Source organism: Falco rusticolus, chromosome Z (genome assembly GCF_015220075.1).
Source record: "Falco rusticolus isolate bFalRus1 chromosome Z, bFalRus1.pri, whole genome shotgun sequence".
In the NCBI taxonomy this organism is placed as follows: domain Eukaryota; kingdom Metazoa; phylum Chordata; class Aves; order Falconiformes; family Falconidae; genus Falco; species Falco rusticolus.
The window spans coordinates 41675443-41690967 of record NC_051210.1 but is presented as its reverse complement, the minus strand read 5'-3'; positions in this window follow the sequence as shown (position 1 = coordinate 41690967).

The window sequence follows — 15525 nt, the reverse complement described above, 5'->3', positions numbered from 1 at the left end:
TCAGTCCCTGGGGGACCCCGCTTGTGACAGGCTGCCAGACTGAATGAAAACCATTGATCACCACCCTCAGAGTGCGACTTATTAGACAATTTTCTACACATCTCACAGAGCGCCCAGTCAGTCTGTGTCTTGACAGTTTGTCTAGGAGAAGACTGGGAAAAATTTCCGTTGTTGACTCAGTTTCTATTCTACCAGCTGTAAGAACAATTGAGCGGAGAGTGGAATTTCTTACTGTTGCATGAAACGTGTTCACTCCCAATTGCCATGTCTGGTGCATCATCCTAATACTTGCATAATCATATTTCACTCTGTATGAGAAAATGCTTCTCTGCACTTTTAAGCTGTAATTCCTACCCTGATGTTTTCAGAAGTACACAAGATCAAAGCCAACTTTATCAGAGAGGGGAGATTGTGTTTGCTATAAAGGACTTCACTGTAGCTGTTTTGATACGGTCTCTGTGAGAAGTTGTCTCTGGCTTTTCTGTGTATGACTGCACCCATTCCATCCAGCTTTGAGCTCATCTGGATGGAGGTGGGAGCTGCTGGCAGGCAGTGGATGCACTGTGTTTCAGCAGCCCTCCTTGGAAAGATCTGCTGTTGCTGGAGAGCTCAGCTTCACTGAGAGCCTTGGACTGAACAGAATCCCTCACCTAATTGATAAAATGTGTCATGATGTAATTATGGTGGTTTAACTAAGTTATTCCTGATATGACATTGGGCTAGAAACATAACTGGGAATGTGTGTCAGGAATGTATGTATATTCATTTAGTAAAAATCACATACTATTAAAAGCCTCCTTTACTAAGCCCAAGCCCACACATATCAGGGTTACATCCCATGTTCTTTAGTGATGCATTTCATCAATGATCTTAAGTACCATGACCGAAAGCCGTATTTTCTATTTAGTTTTGTTTTATCAAAATCAATCTTTCAACAGAAATATCCAGATTTCCTGTCTCTGTCGTTTTTCAACAGGCAGTGATACATTGATCACTGTGATTGGGTAAGAATAAGTCTCCTCAACTGTGACTTATTTCTGCCTATATGTATTTTCAGTTACTCAGAGGAACTACAAACGTTAAATCTTTATGGTTATGGTAACTGCGTAGTGAATTATAGATGACTGTTCATTGGGCAGTGTAATATAAAGGATCCCATCAGTGTGTGAAGCTGAGGTAGTGGTTGCCAGAATACCACAGTCTCCATAGATCTTATAGATGATCTGTACTCAAAATCAGAACAGTTTGTTAAATTAATACATTTAAATGGACAAAAAGCAAATAATACATCAAGTTATTCATTGATACTATGTATGTAAAAGTAGCAATGTTAATTGTAGGGAAAGAAAATGCAACAGTCACAAGGTTACTGAAAAGCTCTTGTTTCTAAGATGGGTGTGCATATTAAAAACAAAAAAACCCCAAACCAACCAACCAACCAACCAATGAAACCTGAAGTGAATTTATGCAAAAATATATCTTTTGGTGAACAACTATGCAGCATTTGTTTATTCAAATATATCAAGCTAAAAAGTGATTAGTTTCTTTATCCCTTCATTACTAAATGAACTGGAACTATTCTCAACTTTCACTGGGGGAATATTTCAGATAATTAAAATGAATGCGTTCCATTATCTTATCACTTTGCTACTGCTGACAGTCTTAAGAAAATGTATCAAGCTGATGAACGGATACCATCTTCTTTGGATGGATAAGGCAATGTTATTCAAATCTCAGCCATCTTCCTCTTAAAGGCTGGAGTGGGATTTTTATCTTCTAAACATAACCGTATAAACCAACATATATGACTTGCCTAAAAAGTGCTTTTTCTCCTGGATCTCCAACATAGAGATTTAAAATATGTACAGTTATGCCAAGTAATTGCAAATTATGTTAGATAACTCATGTGAAGGAGAATGGGTTTTGTGAGAACCAGGTAGGTGACAGGAACAAAATCTGTGTTTATGCAGTTGTAGTTTCCTCAGTCTCTTGGGGTTTTTTGCAAATGATTGACTACCTGTGTCATGACTAATGGAAATGGTAATGAATAATGTGCATTTACTTAGACATGTACAGACTGAAAGATCTCAAAGAAAAGATAGCAAGATAAAATAACAGCTGTTTTCTGATGGAAATTATTTGTATTTCTTCAGGTTATAGGAACCTCTAAATGTTAACTCCAGCAACAGGTTATAAAGGGAGGCAGTTTCAATCTGATGAACCTATACTAATAAATTTATTGCTGCTGAATCATGGAGTTGACTAAAATATCACTTGGGATATTGAATCACTTGGGACCAAACCCCAAAATATTACTTTAAAAGTATTTCTCAGATGTGTATTCATAGTTTATAAAGACAGGGTCATGACTTGCCTTTATGTCACTTGAAGAAGGAAAGGATGAAACTTTCTCAGGTGACAAAAATAAAAATATGAAAAAATTTACTGTTAAGGAGCTATTCAGACTCATCTACAAAGTCAGCACTAATGAAGCATAAGCCTTGCATATTAAATGTAAACCACCTTCTACCTAATATGAAAATCTGTGTTTATAAGGCAAACTTGTGATTCAAACATAAAAAGTCTATGTCACAATGAAAATGGCACGTGCTTGAATTTTCTGTTTTCAGGGTAAGTAGAATACCTTTCCTTCACTAAGTTTCACTAGGCTGCAATTTATAAAATTGCTCAGTGCAATAAATAGAGGGCTTGACTGTGTGAAGAGCTCACTTTCAAAATGCAGCATTTTTCTCAAATGCCAACAAGATTGATTGGCTAGCAGCAAAGTATTAAAGCAGCCATAACAATTCTAAGAGTGCTACCAGGTCACATCTTCATTTTATGAGATGATGAAGCACATATAGTTAGGATCTAGTGCCCAAAGAAACCCACAACCTCTGCTAGTAATGCCAGAAATATTTTCAATTGCTGCTAACCAGTTCACTATTAAACAATATAGTATATTTTTCTTGTCTAAATACTGGCTTTATTATTCTTCTACTTTTGCCATCACTTATTTGTTGCATTTAAAATTGTTGCTTTATGCTGGAAAAGACGTAGCATTTTTATAAGCAGAAATTATTTTCAATGGACAAAGGATTCTATGACAGTCATAGAGCAGCTATCTGCTGCTCAAGACAGTGGCAGGACAAGAACTTTGATATTTTACCTTCCTTCTGTTCCCAGCTAGGAAAGCTTTCTTTTTTTGGTTTTGTTTTGTTTTGTTTTGTTTTTGTTTTTTTTTTTAGTGTATTAAATACATATCTTAATAAATTGAATGTGTTTTGCTTTTCACCAGCTTTCTTTGTGTTCCAAAGGACTAAAACTTTTCCATTCAAAATTCATCTACAGAAAAAAATATGTTCCTGGAAAATTTCAGCCTCAAAACTATATTTATGACTAACAGAAAACATCATGTAAGCCTGAATTCCCGTGGGTTTCTGTCTTAGGCCTGACTGACTTTAATTTTCTAGGAAGATGAAGACCATAGCTGTTGTTCTCCTGAAGGTATGGAATGTGTAATGTGGATTCTTGGGCACCTAGTACATTTGCACTTATGTTTTTCTCTTTTCCTCAATTAGGTTAACAACAAATTCTACAAACTGTATCAAAAAGTCACTTACTAAGTTTTAACTATGAAGTCACTTGTTTTCCCAGAACTCAAAAGAGCAGTGATCCCTCCATCCATTTGGCTGAAACTAGCTCATAGGTTCAAAAGTGATGGTTTATGGAAAAGAGCTTAACAGATTGCTGATCACATTGACAGTCAGACTAGCAGGGCATGGCTGTATAACCCTTGTCTTCACAGGAAACTGGGAAAAACAAGAATGAAAGCCAGTATGCAGTATAAAATGTGATGACTGGTACTGCTTCTATGGTGGCTAGATTCTCATCACCTTTTACAGTGGGTATAAAAGAGGAACAGATCCATTAACTTCATTAAATTACCTGTCTCTAATGCCGTTGTAAGTGAGAGCTAAATCTAGACCTTTAAGGTAGACCACAGTTCTTGATAGGAAAAGGATACATTGAGTGTAAGTGTGGAAAAGGAATCCTTTGGGAATTTTTATTCGTTCCATGTCAATTCAAAGTTTGCTAATTCAGCAAAGTTGTCCATGATAACTTATTGAAAATTCAGAAGGAGAATATTGATTGAGTTTCAGTCATGTAAAGATGAAAGCACCCACAAAAAAGATGCAATCTTTTGAACGCTGCGGCACTGCTGTGAAACACTAGAATGCAAAACCAGCCAAAATGTTTTAACCATACCTTAGGGGAAAAAAACAACCTTATAATATTGGGACTGTCAGTGGAATATTACCATTGAAAGTAACAAATCAAATTCTGCTCTCGGTTTTAGCCCTACAGCACAATTGGCTTACAGGTATTGCAAAAGTAATATTTTGCAGTTAGACTGCACAAGAAAGTTCTAGCAGAACCATTTACCAATTAATCTAGATGATCTGTAAAAATGATATTTTTGCTGCTTTGGCCAAAGTTTCAGGGAATATCTTCTAGAGGAACAGTCCAAAGTGCTTTGACATTTGTGGAGAAAAATGTTTTGGTTTTGGGTTGGGTTTGTTGGGTTTTTTTGAAACTGCTTTTCATGTAGCAATGTTACAATGCACATGAAAGAGTTTTCCTGGCTGCTCACTTGAGAGACTGTTGGTTCCATACCTCCCTGTGCTAGATATTTGTCTCAGATCTTCCATCATGCTAACTGGATGATTTAGTCTACTTCTTTCACATCCCAGAGGCAGCAGTTCTGGCATTCAGATAGCTCAGTGACAGAAACAGAGCAGATGACGTCTGACTGATCCTCACCCTAGACACAACTTTGCTGTACCTCCCATGTGGGGACTAGTCTTGATTAACAGTTCAGCTCTTCAGGGAGATATAAGGACAAAGGCAAAGAAACACATAAGTTTACTCATTTTACAGTAACTCAAGAAATAATAAAATTTAGAAAAAAAGTAAAGTCTGTAATTCTTGCTACTATCTTCTTAACTCCTGTGTAAGAGCCAGACTTCCCTCATTTGAACATGATTTCTACTGCAGATCATGACGTCTTTTTTCCTGTAGTTACTTTCCTTCTACCCTTCTCCTTTTTTGGCTCTGCCTACATTGTGTTCTTCCAATTTATTGCAACAGCATGATCCCTTATGTATTTTAAAAGAAGCATGTGGCATCTCAGTTGCCATGTTTCTTTCCCCCCAGTCTGTATACTTGTGCTACTTTTGAGAAGCTGGAAAGACCTGATTTCCCCTATGATATGCCTCAGTACTTCAGTACAAATTGCAGCATCTGAGGGCAGCCACCTCTCTTTCTCCCGGCAGATATACAGCACAGCCTGAATCCTCATACCCTGATACACTTAGCGGTGGAATTGTTTTTAACTTTGCTCAGAATTCATGTGATATATATGTACAATCATTTCCTAAACTGACATAAGTAGATTATTATTTTTGTTAAAAGTACTATTCATCCGTTCTGACATGGGCGTCAAAAGCTAAAAGGTGAGGCATGAGCTAGTAACAGCAAGCTCTGTGTATAGAAACTAGTTACAAACAATGTTAATCTTCAGAATGTAATAATCCAGTTCTTCAGCTGCTTTTTGAGATGGATTAGATGAGTTTCCCCCAGGAGTACCTGTTTCCCGTTGTTGACTGTTAAGGGAAACTTGCTGGTAATGTTGCATTTGATACCAAACTTAGGTATCTAGATCTAAGTAAGATGAATCCTACCTAGTGTGTTTAGTCTTTAACAGAGTGAAATAATTCAAGATCTGCAAGCCTTTATTTTACAGATAAATTCCTTAATGTGGAGAATTTTTATGTTTAAAAGGTCCTTAAAATCCCTCAAATCTTTGTGAAGGAGAGTTGTCGTGCTCTGCCTTTTTTTCTTTTACACAGTAGGTTACAAGTGGATTGCAGTATTATTGACAGTCACAATGACTGTTTAATTTCTTCAGGTGTGCAAAGATAAAATCAGAATGTCAGCCACATTATCAGGATTACACATGGATTACCACCTACAATCAGTGGTTCACATCCTGATGGGACTGAGAGGTATCTCGCACTGGCCAAAGTGCACTCAACTCAGATTCTGCCTCTAATACAACTGAGTACTTTGAAAAAGAGAAAAGTACCATTAGCTGCATTTGTAGACAGGAAAGACAAGGTAAAGATAAATAGTCTTTTCAGGCTTCTTTCTAGCTTTGCTCTATGTCCTCATCTTTCCATCCTTTTCAGTGGCTATCCTCCTTTCCAGCTGTCTCTTCACCATTGCTTTCAACACTGCATGGACAAGTAACTGCCTTGTTGAAGCTCCTGGTTATGTCTGGGAACACCTGAAACCAACAGATGATACACCCAAAGACATTCCTGTATAAGGCTGTGGAACAGAAACAGAGGCAATAAACAGGCAACTAATATGCTACCTAAATATTCTTGTGTGCAATGTCCCCAGATGGCCTTTGTATCTCTTTGTTGATAATGCTTTTATGGAAAGAAGATGAAATTGGGTGGGTGTCAAGACCTAAAGGTTTATCCACTCTGTGGGCGTATACAGATTGTGACCATGGGTTTGTAGGATTCTGTAATGCACAAGGGCACAGAAGCTTTATTCTCTAAATTTGTCTGCTTTAGTAGATAACCACAAATACTACAAAAGTGACCACAGCAAGTAAACCACCACAAAAATAAAAGTAATAAAAAAATTACCTTTAGCAAGTATACTTATGATTAGTAAAGTGAATATATATACATATCTCCAGCTATTACAAATAACTATCAGCAATCAATAATGTAGTATCAGTCAATAGTATGGCAGCAGTCAATAACAGCAGCAATCAATTATACAGCAACATTCAATAACAGCAGCAAACAATTAGGTATATATTATTACGTTACCATGAACTTTTCATTAGTAAAGAAACTTATCAACAATATAATGGCAGATATAATAGGTTATTTACATGGATTTTTAATATCGGTATCAAGTGAATTAGACAGATTTCAGAAGGGGACAGACCATCCCAAAGAGGGGGACGAACCAATTCCAGAAGTGAGAGGACAAACTGAGCTGATGCCAGAAGAGGGCTCAACACAGGGGGACCGGTGAGATTACAGACAGTCTCACTTCAAAGGTGATTCCTGCCATAGTCTGGAGTCAGCTGGGCATTGTCAGTGAGAGCCCAAGACCTTGTAGAAAGTTTGCGTGGAGAATTCAACATGTTTAGAGTAGAAAAAGTATGTGTGGTGAGGAAAGTTCTCAGGGAGGAAGGCTCCGCTTTGGATAAAAATTAAGCTCCTTTCATATCGTAGAGACATAAGAGGGCATAGGACATCACTGCTTTGAGCAGTCAATAGATGCTGTTAATTTCAATTTTTCACCTGTAACAGCCAATAGATGAAGTTTTCTGTTCTTCCAGAGCAATTTTTATGTTACCAGACTGCTTTCCATCTTTTCAGATGGTAAGGTGCCATATCAGTCCCTTGTTCTTGCACTTATTGATAGCATCTCAGAATGTCTCCACTTTCTAGGTACCCAAGCTGTACTTCCAAGAGGTCAGCTGTCTTTTTCAAGGATGTTTCTGGTTCACAGACCTAGTTCTCAGGCTTACAGATCCCAAGATGGCAGGCATTTACTGTCAGTATTTTTCAGCAGAAATTTTATTAAGTTCAGTAATTTTCCTCTCTAATCAGGCTGTCTTTCTGGCTGCTCATTGGTGGAACAGCCAAGCACGAGTCTAGCTGCCAGTCTGACAGCAAACCTCACAACTTTCTTCTCAGAGTCCTAGTTTTTTTGTCAGATGTTTTTTAGGTATCCCATTCATCCCACTTGATATCATCTAAAATATATATTTTAATTTGGTGTTATTTTGTATCACGTGTGTTGTTGCTTCAGGACTGTAACATTTCCAGAGAAAAGAGGCAAAATTACAGCATTCCAGAACTGTAAAGTGAAGTTTGCTTTAATTAGAAGTCACTTCTGTTCAGATGGGAACAGACCGTGGAAATAGATGAAATAATATAGAGGATTTCAGGTTAAGCCTAGCACATATACTCTGGAAGATTGCCACAAATTGTCTACTTTTCTGTCATACATAATGCAAATTGGACAGTCTATGTGTGTTGGAGTCTTCAGATTTTCAAATTCAGGGTAGTATATCTCTATTCAGCTATTATGTAAAGGCTAGTAGTATTCTAAAAAAAGAAGGCAAGAGATATGCTGTGAGGGAATAACTGATCAGTCTTGACTGCAGATAGTAAACGCTAATTCACAGAAAAGCTGAGTTTGGAAGGCACCTCTGGATTCCTTTGAGTCTGAGCCCTCTGCTCAAAACAGAGTCAGCAAGAGCAGATTGATCAGGGCCGTGTCTAGTCTGATGTTGAAGACCTTTAAGGATGGAGATACAACAACCTCAATGAGAAATACGTTCCAGTGTTAGAGCACCTTCACAGCAAAGAAGGCATTTTTTATGCTTAAATGGAATGTCCTTTATTTAAATTCCTCTTGTTTCACTGAGTACCACTGAGAAAAGTCTGGATCCATCTTCATTGCTCACACCTATAAGGTATTTACATACATTGATAAGATTCCCCAAGACATCTCCGGGCAAAACAGTCCCTGCTCTCAGCTACTCCTCATGTGAAAGATGCTGCATCTCTTACTTATCTTTATGACTCTTTGGTAGATTTGCCTCAGTATGTTCATCTTTTGTAGGGAGCCCAGAACTGGACACATTACTCCAAACGTGCCTCACCAGTGCTGAGTAACAGGAAAGGATCACCTCCCCTCAGCCTGCTGGCGATGCTCCATCTAAAGCAGGGCCTGTTGGCTTTCTTTTCACAAAGGCACATTGCTGCCTTGTGTTCACCTTGTGGACCCTCAGGTCCTTCTCTGAAAAGAAGCCATTCTCTGCCACTGCCCAGGCAGTCAACCTTCAGCGTATGGTACATAGTTCTCCCATAATACGTGGGATTATTCCTCTCCAGGGTCAGAACTTTCCAGTTCTTTTTGAACTTAATGAGATTTATTGTTTGCCTATGTCTCCTGACTGTCCATGATCCTCATAATGGCAACATAGCCATCTGGCATATCAGCCATTCCTCCCAATTTTTTACTGTCTGCAAACATGTTGATGGTACACTGTCCTATCATCCAGGCCATTAATGAAGATGCTAAACAGTATTGGCACCAGTACTGACCACAGGAGTACCCAACCAGGGACTGGCTTCCAAGTGGACTTCACGCTGCTGATAACCTTTTGAGCTCAGCAGTTCACTCGGCCCACCCCACTGTCCACTTATGTAGTCTGTAACTTCATTAGTTTGCCAATGAGGAAGTTCCAGAAGACAGGGTCAAAAAACTGATATGTCTAAAACTCAGTCATTGATTAAAATCAAGATAAACAATACCCACTGCTCTTCCCTCATTCATCAAGCCAGTCATTTTATTGTAGAAGGCTATCAAGTTGGTCAGGCATGGTTTTTCCTTTACAAATCCATAGTGACCATTCCCAATCACCTTCTCATCCATCTTATGTTTGGAAATGGTGTCTAGGAGGATTTGCTCCATTGCTTTCCCAGATATCAAGTGAGACTGACAGATGCTTTCTTCCAGTCCTCCCCTACTTGCCATGACTGTTCAAAGATAATTGAGAGCAGCCTCACACTGACATAGGCCAGATCCACCAGCAGTTGTGGGTACATCCCATGAGGTCCCATGGACTTCTCCATGTCCAGTCTATTTACATGTTCCTTAACCCTACCCCTCTTCAGTGAGGGCAAGTCTTCCTTGCTCAAGACTTTCTCACAGGTCTCAGGCATCTGGAATTCATGAAGGCTAGTCTCAACAAAGTCTGAGATGAAGGCAGCACTGAGTGCTCTGGCCTTTTGTGTGTCCTTTGTCACCAGATCCCATATCTGCCAGAAGGTCTACATACCCCCCAGTCATCCTTTTGCTGCTGATATGTTGCAGCACTATCAAAACTAGCCAGCTGCAACAAGGCTTTTACCATCCCATACCAGGTTACCTTCAACAAGTAGTTCCTATGCTCCTATGCATGCCCCAGCATGGCAGCCAATCCCCCACAAGGTTTCAAAAGTTCATCTACTGTCCATGTTGTTTCTTCCCCCCCTTCAGGCCAGTCCACCCTGCTTCTTGCCTCTGCTGCATCTGGAGTCTTCCTTCTCCTGGCTCCTCTTCCAGCCAGCCTCTCCTCACCCAGGCCCCCTTCTTCTCCTGCTGGGGCCTCTCCTTGTCTCTCCTACATCCAGGGTGCTCTCTCTCCTCCCGCTGCTTCTTCTGGGTCCCTAGTCAGCTGGTGCTCCTCTTCCTCCAGTGTTGTCTCATTATCCAGTGCTCCTCCTCCATACCCCTTAGAGCTATTTGACTATTTAGCAGGAACCAGCCACAGCTGCACATTATCCACATCAGCCAACCCACCACCCCTGAAGCCAGCCCTCAGCTGTATATTATCAATGTTAATTAACCTGCCTTCATTCTTCTATAATTCTTCTACACTGATACACCTGTAGAAATGCTTCTTGGTGCATTTGGCATCCCCTTCGAGATTCAACTGCAGGAGGGCTTTGGCTTTCCTAACCCTATTCCTGCATGCTCTCTATTCCTACTGAGTTACCTGATCCTGTCTCCAGCTCTTGAATGTTTCCTTTTCATGGCTGAGTTTTACCAGGAGCTACTTTTTCACCTAGGCAGGTGCATCCTGCTACTTTTGCTTGATTTCCTTCGTGTTGGGATGGACTGTTCTCGAGCTTGGAAGATGTGATCCTTGAAAATCAAACAGCTCTCCTTGACCACTCTATCTGCAGGACTGGATCTCGTGGAAATCTTCTAAGCAGGTCTGTGAAGAGGCCAAAGTCTATTCTGCTGAAGTCCACTGTTGTGATCCTGATTTTCACCTTGTCTTCTCCTCCCAGGACCCTGAATGCTGTCTCATAGTCACTGCAGCCAAGGATACTCCCAGCCTTTAAATTCCTGCTCAGTTCTCCATGTTTGTAAGCATATCATTTCCCCTCACTGGCTTCTTGATTACCTGCCAGAAAGTTGTCATCAGCGATGTCCAGAAACCTCCTTACTGTTTGTGCCCTGCTGCACTGTCCCTTAAGCAGACAATAGAGGTAGCTGGTCAACCACAACCAGGTGCTGGGAAATTCTCAATGAGAACCAAGGCCTGTGAACGCGAGGCTTCTCCCAGACATATCCAGCTGTTTGTAGGAGTTTATCCTAATGCTGTTTTCTTGGATTTCTTGCTGATTAGGTAAGAAAGACCCAGGAATATGGGTTCCTCTGAGCTTGGGGACACATCACAAGTTTCAGTGGAGGTGCAAGTCAGCAGCATGAGTTCTATTCCTGTACTGAAATACAAGAGAAGTTCTCATTAGCATCATTGGTTTAGGAGACTTGAAGGGTCAACCTCCTTATTTTATACACTGCTTTCTGTGACACATGTGCCTTTTCTCTCCTGCCCACTCACTAAAAGATCAGGAGCAAAAACCTCCTTTTCTTAATATTTCTGCATGAATACAGGCAAGGAGGACGGTATGAGGTGTTCAATTGTTCCATGTTGAAACCAGTTCTAATCCTATTACAGCTGCGCTGATCTGGTTTCACCAGTCAGTCTTCGTTGGTGTGACAGCTGAAGGAAAAAATAAGGTTCAAAGAAAGTGTATACATGCATGAATACATCCATTTAAGGATGAAATTATATTTTCAGATTTCTGGCAGGTAGTAACTGTTGCATTCAAAGGGCTAGGAATTATCAAGGTAACACCTGCTTTGTGCAAGATGAGGGAATGCTCATTGAAACATCATTAAACAACTAATGATTTTTTACTCCCCCTAACTGTAAACCATGGGGCTGTTTGAGCAGAATCTGAGTGTTAAAAATACCAATCAGATTTTGTTTTTCAAAAAATACTTCATTTGGCAGCCACATTTTAACAGTATTTTCTAAGTTAAAAGACAAGCAATGTGTTTTTGTTATGAAGTCAGATACTGATAATATAATACACATCAAAGAGGTTGTTTAGAATACAGAATATCCAGAAGTTGCCCTATTTTTATTACCTGGCAGGCAAATCAGCTCTGTGGCATGTGAACAAGTATTTATATTAATACTTTTGAGGAGAATTGGGATACAGTAGTATAACCAGTATTAGTTTTGTCCATATGTTGCAGAAGCACAGTAAATTGGAAACAGTACCAAGCAATAAGTAGGGTGAAGAACAAGTTTTGAATTAACTTCTTTGTTTTTTTCATTCTTTCTTTTGTCTAAAGACCTCTGTGATTTATGGAGTTGCAAAGCATTCTTTGCTACAGAAAATTCATGTTCAAGCTGAGACTTTTTTTTCATTTGAAGTTTAAAGAAATAAATTATTTATCAGCCCACAACTACTTGCAGAACTACACAGGTAACTCACTACCTGTGCTGTCGTAAGTGTCCAACTCATGGTTGATTTTTAGAGCTATATTTCTCCATTGTGTAAATAATTTTATGACTTTTTTAATATACTGTATAAAGCACTTTATGATGTTTGTAATGGACTAAAGGAAATCTCACACAGGTATCAAGCTCAAAAACTAAAAAACCAAACCCATAGCTAACTAGGAGATTTATACCACCCTACAGGACCTCTCTTGATTTGAATGTGGTTGGGTTGCTACAAACAAGATTTTTTTATCAAATTGAGGTGTTCATGGGAAGACATATCATCTTGACTGTTTCCTCTGTGTCCCTAAAAAAATCTAATTAAACCAGTGCAGCTGCTGGCAGGTTTAGCAGATTTAGTAAGAAGGATTGTGTAGGCATTGGGTTTTCTACTCTGTTCAATCCTTTTAGTCTAACAGTGGGGACATTATTTGAAACTTTGCCATGTTCTGGCCTTTTTGAATAGAGCAAATAGTGGTATTTAGTCCTTGTCTTTTAATTCCAAATGAAAAACACCAGTTGTACTTCAGAGAAACACCTCTTTCAAATCTTGGAAGACCAAGTTCATCAGGAGCAATAAAGAAGTAAAACTGAAGTTAAGTTGTGCTTGCAGGAATCAGAGAGGTTAGAAAAACTTTCTAAATCTACTGTTAATTTATACAGTGATCAGAATGGCTTTCCCAGTAATTCATGACCTCTTGGCCCTACTAAATCCATGGCAAAACTTCTTGATTTAGCCTGACAGACTCATCAGGAGAGCCTATTAGCCCTTTTGTATTCTTCAGCAGTTTAAAGCAAGTTTCATTACACTTGTATGAATATCTCAAAATTCCTTAAGCTTGCACAGATAAAGCTCATTGAAAGAAATTCTGCAACAGCCTATATATGGCTATCATTCCTTTAGGACTGATAGGAAAGTGAAGAGTTCAAAATTGTGATATGGTTAATCTGATTAATATCATAACCTATAGAAACAATCTCTGTGTCTCTGTATCACAATATTTGGATGAGAAATAGTAGGCTGTAGCTTTTGCATGTATTTAACTTGGGGTTTAGAAATCAAATAATGTAGTATAAGGGGAAATAGAAAATTAGGACATGTGAGGGATGTGTTTTTAAAAATCAGTTTTTTTCATGTTTAATGATAAATGATGTTATTTTGAAACAGTAGTATTAATTATGGGGATAATTGTGAAAAATGAGGGAGTTACATTTCACTATTGTGCTCCTTGTCAGACTAACAGGAAGCTACAGAAGTCCTTGGGTTAGAGAGAATCAAGATCTCTTACTTCAGCACACCCCCCATCTCCCCCTCCCCCTGCCCCCTCCAGTCTTGAGAGTTCAAAAAACCAGGCTGGTTCCTTTTCTTTTCTTTAGATTTACTCACCCATCAGTTGTGCTCCATATTAGCAACACTGACATGGCAGTGGCAGGCAGCCATCACACTCCATAGCTCACCACCATACAGGTATTCTTCTCCAGTTCTGGAGCTGCACATCTTGAAGTGCCTGTAGACATTACTTTGGTAGCATGTAAGCATTCCCAGGCAGCAGCTCGGGCCTGGGGTTAGCTACTTGCTGTACAGCAATCAGTAAGGTGATGTGGAAAAGCACAATTCACAGATCATTGGTATTATACTGACAGATCATTCAGCAGTTTGAATTCTTTGTGGCTCAGGCATAAGCATGTGGTCACATTTCCTGATTTCCTTTCATTTGAGATTTTATCATTTTTGACAGCATTTATGAAAACCAAAACAAGCCATGGAGAAATTCAAGATCAGACACTTGCTTAGGTTATATTTTAGTGCAGCCATTCTGAAAGTGAAGCAGAGTTATAATGAGAGAAACTCACCCAGTGATGTATAAGACTGAATATATCTGAGTGTTTTGGTAGGTAGAAGTCAAATCAGATCTGTTGCTGTGAAGTCAAAGAGAATTGTGGTGTAAGTTGTGATGTGCAGAATAAGGAGGAGAAGAACTGAGGCTGAGGAGCATTTGTGGTTGGTTTTGTTGGCTCACAAACAAGGTCTTTCATTAGCATCAAAAAGCAGTATCGTCCTATACTTTCGATATACTCTTAACTAGTTAACTGATTAGCTAATTAGCTAATTTTTTAAATAAGATGCTGTACAGGTAATGGTATAGGAATCACACTTCTCCGGGATTCCTGATGAGGAGAATTGATTCAGTGAGTCACTGATGGAGTGATGACAGAGCAGTCTAACAAGGCTAGACCAAACTAAGAAAATACACTGAGAAAACAAACAGAGCTACTGACGCTCTTAAGAATTGTTGAAGATGTTTGGAGAAGCCTTAAAAAGCACTTGGTGATGCTGACCTGTCAAGAAGATGACCACAGTCATTTAAATAAACCAACAAGTTGCCCATAGAGGGTGGCTGGGCAGAGTATAGTTAGAGAGCTGCAAGAGACAGGCTTTGTGCCCTGTGAATGTATTAGAAGTGTATGTATATGTATGTGCTTTAGCTTCTGTTAATTGCAAAATGAAGGGCTAGGGCTGTGCTTCAGCACAAGCATCCCCTTCTGTTTGCACCTATAGCTGAGCAGGCAACAATGGCTCAATATGCACATTACCGTATGGTAAGAATTTTGTGCATGGATGCAAATGGTTGAAGCAAGAGTATGCATACTGGCCCACAGCAGTCAGAAAGGCAATTGTAGAGAAAGCCCAAGAGCAGAGCTAATTGTGTTCGTTGCCCAGGTAACACCGACTCACATCGGAACCCTCCCTTTGCAACGCTTCACTGCATCACACCCATGATTTTCAAACTTCTGCTTTCTAGCAACAAAATAACCACAAAGGTCCATTCCCATAGAGAGTGGAACAGACCCTCCCTAGAGATACTTGTATTAAAGGCAATTGTTTGGTGTCATATTTTCACTGAAATCCTTGTTTTTTCTGGGGAGGAAGAAGAGTTAAAGAAAGTAATGAGATACGTGGGGCTGATTCATTTGCAGTTTAGTGTTTGCATTGTTAAATTTTAAAATATCATGCATGCTTTAGATGCTATTTTAGTCTAATGGCAAAGTAATGATTATGTTAAGTC